Source organism: Echinops telfairi, unplaced genomic scaffold, assembly GCF_000313985.2.
Source record: "Echinops telfairi isolate 266 unplaced genomic scaffold, ASM31398v2 ScPeMD7_7468;HRSCAF=8506_0, whole genome shotgun sequence".
NCBI lineage: Eukaryota > Metazoa > Chordata > Mammalia > Afrosoricida > Tenrecidae > Echinops > Echinops telfairi.
Genome location: NW_022111369.1, coordinates 23540097 through 23548089, shown reverse-complemented (window position 1 = coordinate 23548089; position 7993 = coordinate 23540097).

Genomic DNA, 7993 nt, shown 5'->3' with positions numbered 1-7993 from the left:
AAAAAAACAACAACATCGTCTTCCGTTACCTTTATCTCACTGGGATCTTCAGAGGCCTTGGGTGACGTTCTCATCCCCATATATGTTTTATATACGTTGTCTTTTGGGGCTGGGGTCTTCCGAGTTTTAGTCTGAGTAGTTGTCTCCGGATTCGAAGCAGCGCAAAAGATCATCGAGGTTGATGGAACGTAAGAGTTCATCAATATCAATGGGATGTAAGAGGTCATCAATGTCCAGGTCAGCAGACTCGGAAAATGTGGAAGGGCCATCATCATGTTCATACCTAGGGGGTTGAAATTGGGTTTGCTCATAGGTAAGTTGTTTAATTCTTTTGAGGTGGCTCAATGTCCTGCAAGGAAGTTCTATGGTGCTCTCATCACTGCGACCCCTCTGTGGGGGAAATGCTCCATTATCCACAGATGGGCTTTGTGTCTCCACTCCAAACCCTCTCCATTATCACCAATGCATTTTTGTTTGTTTGTTTACTCTTTGTTGCGAATCTTCTCAAGCAGTTCTTTTCAAAACTTACCACCACAAAGAGAGGATTGCACTCCAGACTGCCAATACGAACCAGGGAAAGCAGCTGCAAGTAAAAGCAGCATCGCCAAGGTCAGCTGACAATTACATTCCTCAGCGAAGAGGAGCAGTCCAGCCACCATACTAGGGCTGAATGAATTAAATGTCTGATCAAATAAAGCGGTCACATTTTGAAGTTGATAACGTCGTATGGCTGTAGAATGATGTTATAAACATTCAATTGAACCTTGACAGAAAAAAGTTTCCCCAACCTTAAGCTAGAGCATGGTTTAGTGGAAATAGGTTGATAGTTTTCTCCATTGTTGTTGTTGTTGTTGTTGTTGTTTTTCCTGCTAAAGCTTTCGGTAACTTTCTCAAAGCATTCGTATAATATCATTTTTTGGTCCTACAGAAAATCAAGAAGCAAAATTCCATAACCCCACTACCATCTAGTCAACTCTGACACATAGCAGCTCTATATTGGATCTCTGAGGCTGTAAATCCTTGTGTGAGCCTCTGATCTTGCTGTTAGCAGTCCAGCCTTTACCCAACAGTGCCACCAGGCCTTCTTACATAACATGGCAATAAATAAATAAATAAAACTGTCCCTGACTTTTGCTCTGGACTTATGCTTTTGCTGTTACTCGACCACTTCTGCCTTTTTGTAGCCATTGCTTTGATTGTGCTTTGTGTGAAGATCATATTGGTAAAATAATTTTTCATCTACTGTTGCAGCTCTATGAAGAAATAATCCAGAAGTTTGATCCCACTTGTTTAAAATGTCTATGGAAAGCATTGCTCTTGTCTTTAGCTAATCTGTACACAACAGTGTTGGTACCCACAGAGCAAAAGTTTATTTAACTGTAATTTTTCAGTCAGGAGTATGTAAGCAGAGCCAATTGAGATATCCATGGTATTATCTCTCATTTCTACTGTTAATTGTTGGTTTGTTTCACTTAGGGCAAATAAGATGAATTATTTCCTTACAAATGGATGTTGATAGCCTGTTGTTGATTGAGGGCTTTCTAGTCAACACCATCTCCTCCCTTCATAAAGTGAAATATTGATTTGTAAATTGCTGATTTCTGTGAGGCATTGTCCCAATAAACTTTATAGAAAGCATCAAGGATTTCACCATTCTTCCACCCACGTTTCCCTATAGGTTTGATGTTTGCTATTGCTTTAATCTTCACTGAATTCATGTTGTTCTGATAAGAAGGAACTCTTTTCAAAGGGATGTTTTATTCTATCATTTTCTCAAATTATGTCCTGTTCAGATACTATAATTAGTTAGTAGGAATTTATTTTGGTGTGAAAAAAGTTGATGTCTTTGCATGGTTTTTTGGTTTGTTTTCATAATATGCATTTTCTATGAACATTTTGAAGACCCCTGTCTATGAAGCAACCCTGGTGGAGTAGCCGTTAAGTACTTGACAGATAACGGAAAGCTTGATACTTCAAACCCACTTATCAACGCTGTAGAACATCCTGACAGTCTGCTTCTGCAAAGATGACTGCCTAGGAAAGACGAAGAGCAGGTCCGCTCCATCACATGAGGTGGCTGTGAGTCTAAAATTGACTCAGTAGTACTCAACAACAACCCATATATTGTTTTTGAACATGAGATTATCACTCTGCATTCTGCAACAAATATGTATTAAGCACTACGCTAGCACTGCCAACAGTCTCCTATAACTATTTGTTCTTAAGACATGTTTTTTGTTGCTTCATAAGAATACTGAAAAGAGGTAGTTTTGTAAGACTATTTCCAAATTTCCATCACTATCTCAGTTAAAAAGTGCTTTAATAAACAGGTGTGACTGTTAACGTTCCCATGCAGCTTTATTTTCCTACTGATTAAGCTATTCAATCCAATTCTCTATAATCTGGAAACTTGGAAACAAGATTTGCTAAACAGCTGACAAAACTCTTGTGACTTATTTGGAAAATATTTCTATATGAATTTAATTATAATTTGGCTTTTTAGTGGTTCATGAAATATTGAGAGAATGAATAATGCCTCCCAACTTGCCAATCTAGGGATCAGGTATTAGATTAATGGGAGCTCACTAATTATGGATGTTTTATTAGGTCCAGTTGAGAAAGAAAGACTATTTTCTGTAAACAAATAGAAATTCTTATGAACTCATTTAGCACACACTCATTTACTGCCATTGATTTTATTCCAACTCTTAGTGACCCTATATGATAGAGCAAAGTTGCCCTTGTGGGTTTCTGAGACTGGAAATAGACAGGCTCATCTTTCTCCTATGGAGCATCTGGGGGGTTCAAGCCGCTGAGCCTGTGCGTAGCAGCTCAGGGTGTACTCCACTGTGCCATCCGGGCTCACTCCCATTTATTAACTGACATCAATAATAAGCTATATGCTAGTACATTTTTTTTTAATTTTTGTTAAGAATTTTATCCTCTATGTTATTTCTTTGGACATAGTGGTAATCTTACATCACTTTAAGAATTCTACTTGTTTCCTCTTTTAAAACCACAGATTAGAGATAAGCATATTCCTGACTACAGAAACATCTTTTCAGTTGCACAGCTCAAGCAAAATATTCTCTAATGCATATTAACTATGAAAGTTAAGTTGCTGTTCATGGTTCACTTTGTGTCTTAGCAAATTTAAAGCATGCCATTGTTTGAAGAAATCAAGGTCAAAGGAGTTTTTATCTTTTCTCAAAGTCAGGGGCATCTTTTCATATTCTTTGTATTTCAAAAAGCAAAGTTTGAATTTAAGCTAATTATGTTTAGCTTTAATCCTCATTCTTGGAATTCTATATATTAAGCCCTACTTATAAACTCAAGGAATAAAATTTTGCATATTAAATTTCCTGGGGGAAAGAATGTACTGTTCTTTTTATAATGCATTTTATATTTAGGTATTTTCTTTATATTTTGTATTTATGCATTTTCCTGCATTATCTTAAGAGCTATACGATAGATGTGCTCAAACTACATGTATGTATTAATCTCCAGAAACTGATAATGATGATTCTTAAACATATTTTACTGTAGAAAAAAATGCTTTTTTTTATAGTTCGTCTCTAGGCAAACTGTGTTGCTTAAATTTCTAAACTTGAATTTCCAAACTGTGCTGCTTAAATTTCTAAACTTGCTTTTCCACAGCGGTTGTGGAAGCATAATATATTGACAACATATGTTAATTTTGTCTATTTCCCCAAGTTCCAGCAAAAACACAGTAAAAGTGTACAAAAGGTGTACTCCACACGGACAAAGAGAGTGGAGAAGAATCAAGGGGGCAGGAAACCTGTCCAAAAATATTTGGCAGAAAGGAGACAAGTAGAAGAATGGTTTTTGATTGCACCAAATAGTAAAAATTATGATCTAAGTTTCCTTAAAGGAGAGGAAAGGATTTATTTTAAGGAGAAGCTGTCCATGAACCCTGAATAACTCATGAGCATTTGGACCCCAAGGTCCACAAAAATGAACTTGAAATATAGATTCAAAGCAAGAGGAGTAGTTAAAATACAACACATGAGGGTACGTTAGAAAGTATTGCTACAAAAGCATATGATAAACTTTTTTTAGAAGAATAATACTAAAATGTGAAGATTTCTTGACATCAACTTCATTTAGGTCTATACACTCACTTCTGAAGGCAGGGTGTCATCTACCTAGCCTTTCCCCAAAGATTTCTGCACTCCTCAATTTACACCATTTAAAAATGGCAGTTTGGACATTGTCAGGGAACACAACCAATGTGTCCATCTTAATAATGAAGGAAGTAGGGAGGGAGGGAAAGGAAGGAAGGAAGCAAAAATAAAAGAAAGGAGGAGGCAATGAAAAGAGCAGGAGGGAAGGAAAGAAGGAGACTGTGAGAAAAGAGTGACAATGCAGGCTATGAGATACAAAATGGATTCTCAGTGATATTTTGTCAGACCAAATTCTTATCAGACTCCACCAAGCACACTATGGAATTCATTAACCTCAGGGCTGGACAAGACAAGAGCAAAGAAATCAAAGAAAATTAGAACTTTCTACGATTCCTGCCAACTCCAGGATTTTATTGTCTCCTCTTGCTGTTTCAGTCATCTCATCTTTTTTTTTCTCCTGGAAATAACTTGGCCGAAAAAAAACCCCACATTCCTCACAATCAGTAAGCATTTCAGCTATCCTCATAAGGACTATAAATTAAATGTGGAAGATAGTTTTCTAAATATTGTATAATTTTCTAATAGAAATATAGTTTGAAAAAAGTCCATTCAACGTTGAATAAAGTATTTTAAATTATGGTAAATTCAGATATCTTGCATGCATATTTCATAATAATGATTGTTGGGGGTGTTTTAAAACTCTTAGCAATTCTGTTAAGCAAATATTACTAGGTTCATTCTGTTATTGTTGTGAGTTGCCATAGTCTCAAATCTGACTCATGGTAACCTCATGTACTACAGAATGAAACATTACTTGGTCCTGCACCATCTTCACATCATTAGCACGTTGGAATTCATTCTTATGGCCACTCTGAAATTTGAGTGCCTTCTAACTTAGTCCCTTCACCATTATATCAAACAATATTCTGTTGTGATCCATCGAGTTTTCATTGGCTAATTTTCCAAAGTAAATTGCCACACTTTCTCTCACTCTGTCTTAGCCTGAAAGTTTCACTGAAACCTGTTCACTCTGGATATTTTGGAAACATCTGTGATATTTGAAACACCCATGGCAATAGTTTCGCCAACTGTAGCAACACTAAAGCCACCACAGTATGGCGACCTAATGGATGCCACTTTTATGAATGAGAAAAATTAAAATGGAAAGTAATTAACTAACCTACTTTCTTAAAGTCATGCATGTAGTAGATAGTTGTTGTTGTTGTTGTTGTTGTTAGGTGCCATAGAGTCAGACCTGACCCATAGCGACCCTGTGCACAACTGAACAAAACACGCACAGCCCTGCGCGTCCTCACAATTGCGTCTATGCTTGAGCCCATTATAGCCCTGGTGTCGATTCGTCTCCTTGCAGGCCTTCCTCTCCTTCACTGCCCCTCTGCTTCTTCAAACAATGTCCTTCTCTAGGGACTGCTGTCACCCCACATATATTAGACAAAGTCTCGCTGTTCCTGCCTCTAAGGAGCGCTCTGGCTGTACCTCTTCCAAGACAGATCAGTTTGGCCTGTCAGCAGCCCACGGTACTTTCAATATAGTAGGGAGTAGAAATCAAACTCAGTTCTGTGGATCCCTAGCTTATACTCCTACACAGTGATATCAACTCCACTATAACTCATGGCAACTCTACCGGACAGAGTAGAGCTGCCTCGCAGGATTTCCAGTGCTGTAAATCTTTATGTAAGCAAACCAACACATCTCCTCAAAAGCCACTAGTAGATTTGAGTCATTAACCTTTGGGTCAGCCACCAATCCCTTTAAGGACTGTGACACCAAAGTTCCTTTATGCTCTTATAATGACCTCAAATTGCTTTACAGAGGTTCTAAGAAACCTTTACTGAGGAAAGATTTTCAAGGATAAAGAATGGAGTGTTGAGAAATGATGTACAAATGCGCTTTACACAATTGATGTGTGTATGGATTGGGATAACAGTTGTATGAGCCCCTAATAAAATGTTAAAAAAAAAGAATGGAGTGTTAAAGAACTTTCCTTACAAGTTTTACCCTCTAGTTATTTTATTGTATTATTAGATTGATGCACTTTAAAGGCTTGGATACAAATCTTCAACTACTTTTTCCCTGAGATGATAAGCACACAAAATCACATTTAGAAATAAAGACTAAAATGAGCCATTAGTTTCAATATGGGACTATCTTATTGTTTTTTATAAGTCATTTTTCCATATTTGTCAAGACAGTTTTCCTCTGTGTCTAATGTGTCTGGATTCATTGTCCCACTGATAGAAGCTTTGTCTAGTTTTACTTTTTATTTTTTGGTTATTCAGGTACACTTGAGTCTTTTCTGATTCATAGTGAACACCAGTTCTAGAACCAGTTATAGAACACCAGTACTATAGAACTAAGCATAAAATATAAAATGCATTATAAAAAAGGAAGTACATTCTTTCCTCCAGGAAATTTAATATGCAAAATCTTATTTCTTGAGGTTTTAAGTTAGGGCTTAATATATAGGATTCCAAGAATGAGGATTAAAGCTAAACATGTAATTAGCTTAAATTCAAACTTTGCTTTTTGAAATGCAAAGAATGTGAAAAGATGCCCTTGACTTTGATAAATGATTAAATAAACTCCTTTGACCTTGATTTCTTAAAACAATGGTGTGCTTTAACTTTGCTAAGACACAGAGTGAACCATGAACTAAGCATTGCCTGGTCCTGCATTATCCTCACAGCTGAGCCCATTACTGCAGCTACTCGGTCAGTCCATTCCTTGACCATCTTCTGTTTTGCTGACCAGATGCTTCACCCAGCGTGATGTCCTTTCCCATCTGAGGTGAAGTCTCACCAGACTCCCTTTCCAGGAGCATTCTGGCTGTAGTTCTTTCAAAACAGACTTGTAAGAGCTTTAAGAGCCCCAATAAAATGATTTGTTAATTTTTAAAAACAGACTTGTTTATTCCTCTGGAAATTCATGGAATATTCAATTTTCTTTGCCAACATAATTATTTAAATGCATATCCACTGTCCAGCTTTCACATGCTTATGAAATGATTGAAAATACAATGGTGTGGTAGTTACATCACTTGAGGTCAATTTGAGGATTAAGAGTGTAGGGGTGGAGTCTAGCCTGTCAATCTGGAGATAGCCAATGAGGCCTCTGTGTGGGCCTGGCCTTCTCCTGAGAATTCTGGGAAATCCCGAGTTTTCCTCCTCAGAGGCAGGAGACATCTCTATCTTTCTCTTCACTCCCTTGGAGACATCCCTAAGGAGAAGGCACATGGATCTATCCTGATGCCGCCAGAACCCTGGACCTGGAGAAGCTATGTGGAGACCCCTGCCAGCACTGCGATGCTTACAATGTCCCTGGATCTACCAGACTTCCCACCCACTGGCCTGTGATCTTCCTGCATTCAGCATCATTGCATATATTTTGTGAGTCTGAAGAGGACTTTACAAATTGGTATCTGACATTTGGGCTAATATCAGACTTATGGATTTGATCTGGACTGGTCTGGGATGTTTTCTCAATGTTCAATTGCTCTTGTCTATAAACCTCTTTCTTACTTACATTTGCATATCTATGAATTTGTTTCTCTAGTCTACCCAGACTAACACACATGGTAAGGAGCATCTTCCTCCTCAAAGTGACATCTTTGCTCTTCAACACTTTAAAGAGGTCTTGGGCAGCAGATTCACCCAGTGCAATGGGTTACCTGATTTCTTAACTCCCACTTCCACGAGTGCTCTTTGTGGGGTTACCTGATTTCTTAACACCCACTTCCACGAGTGCTCTTTGTGGGGTTACCCGATTTCTTAACTCCCACTTCCACGAGTGCTCTTTGTGGGGTTACCCGATTTCTTAACTCCCACTTC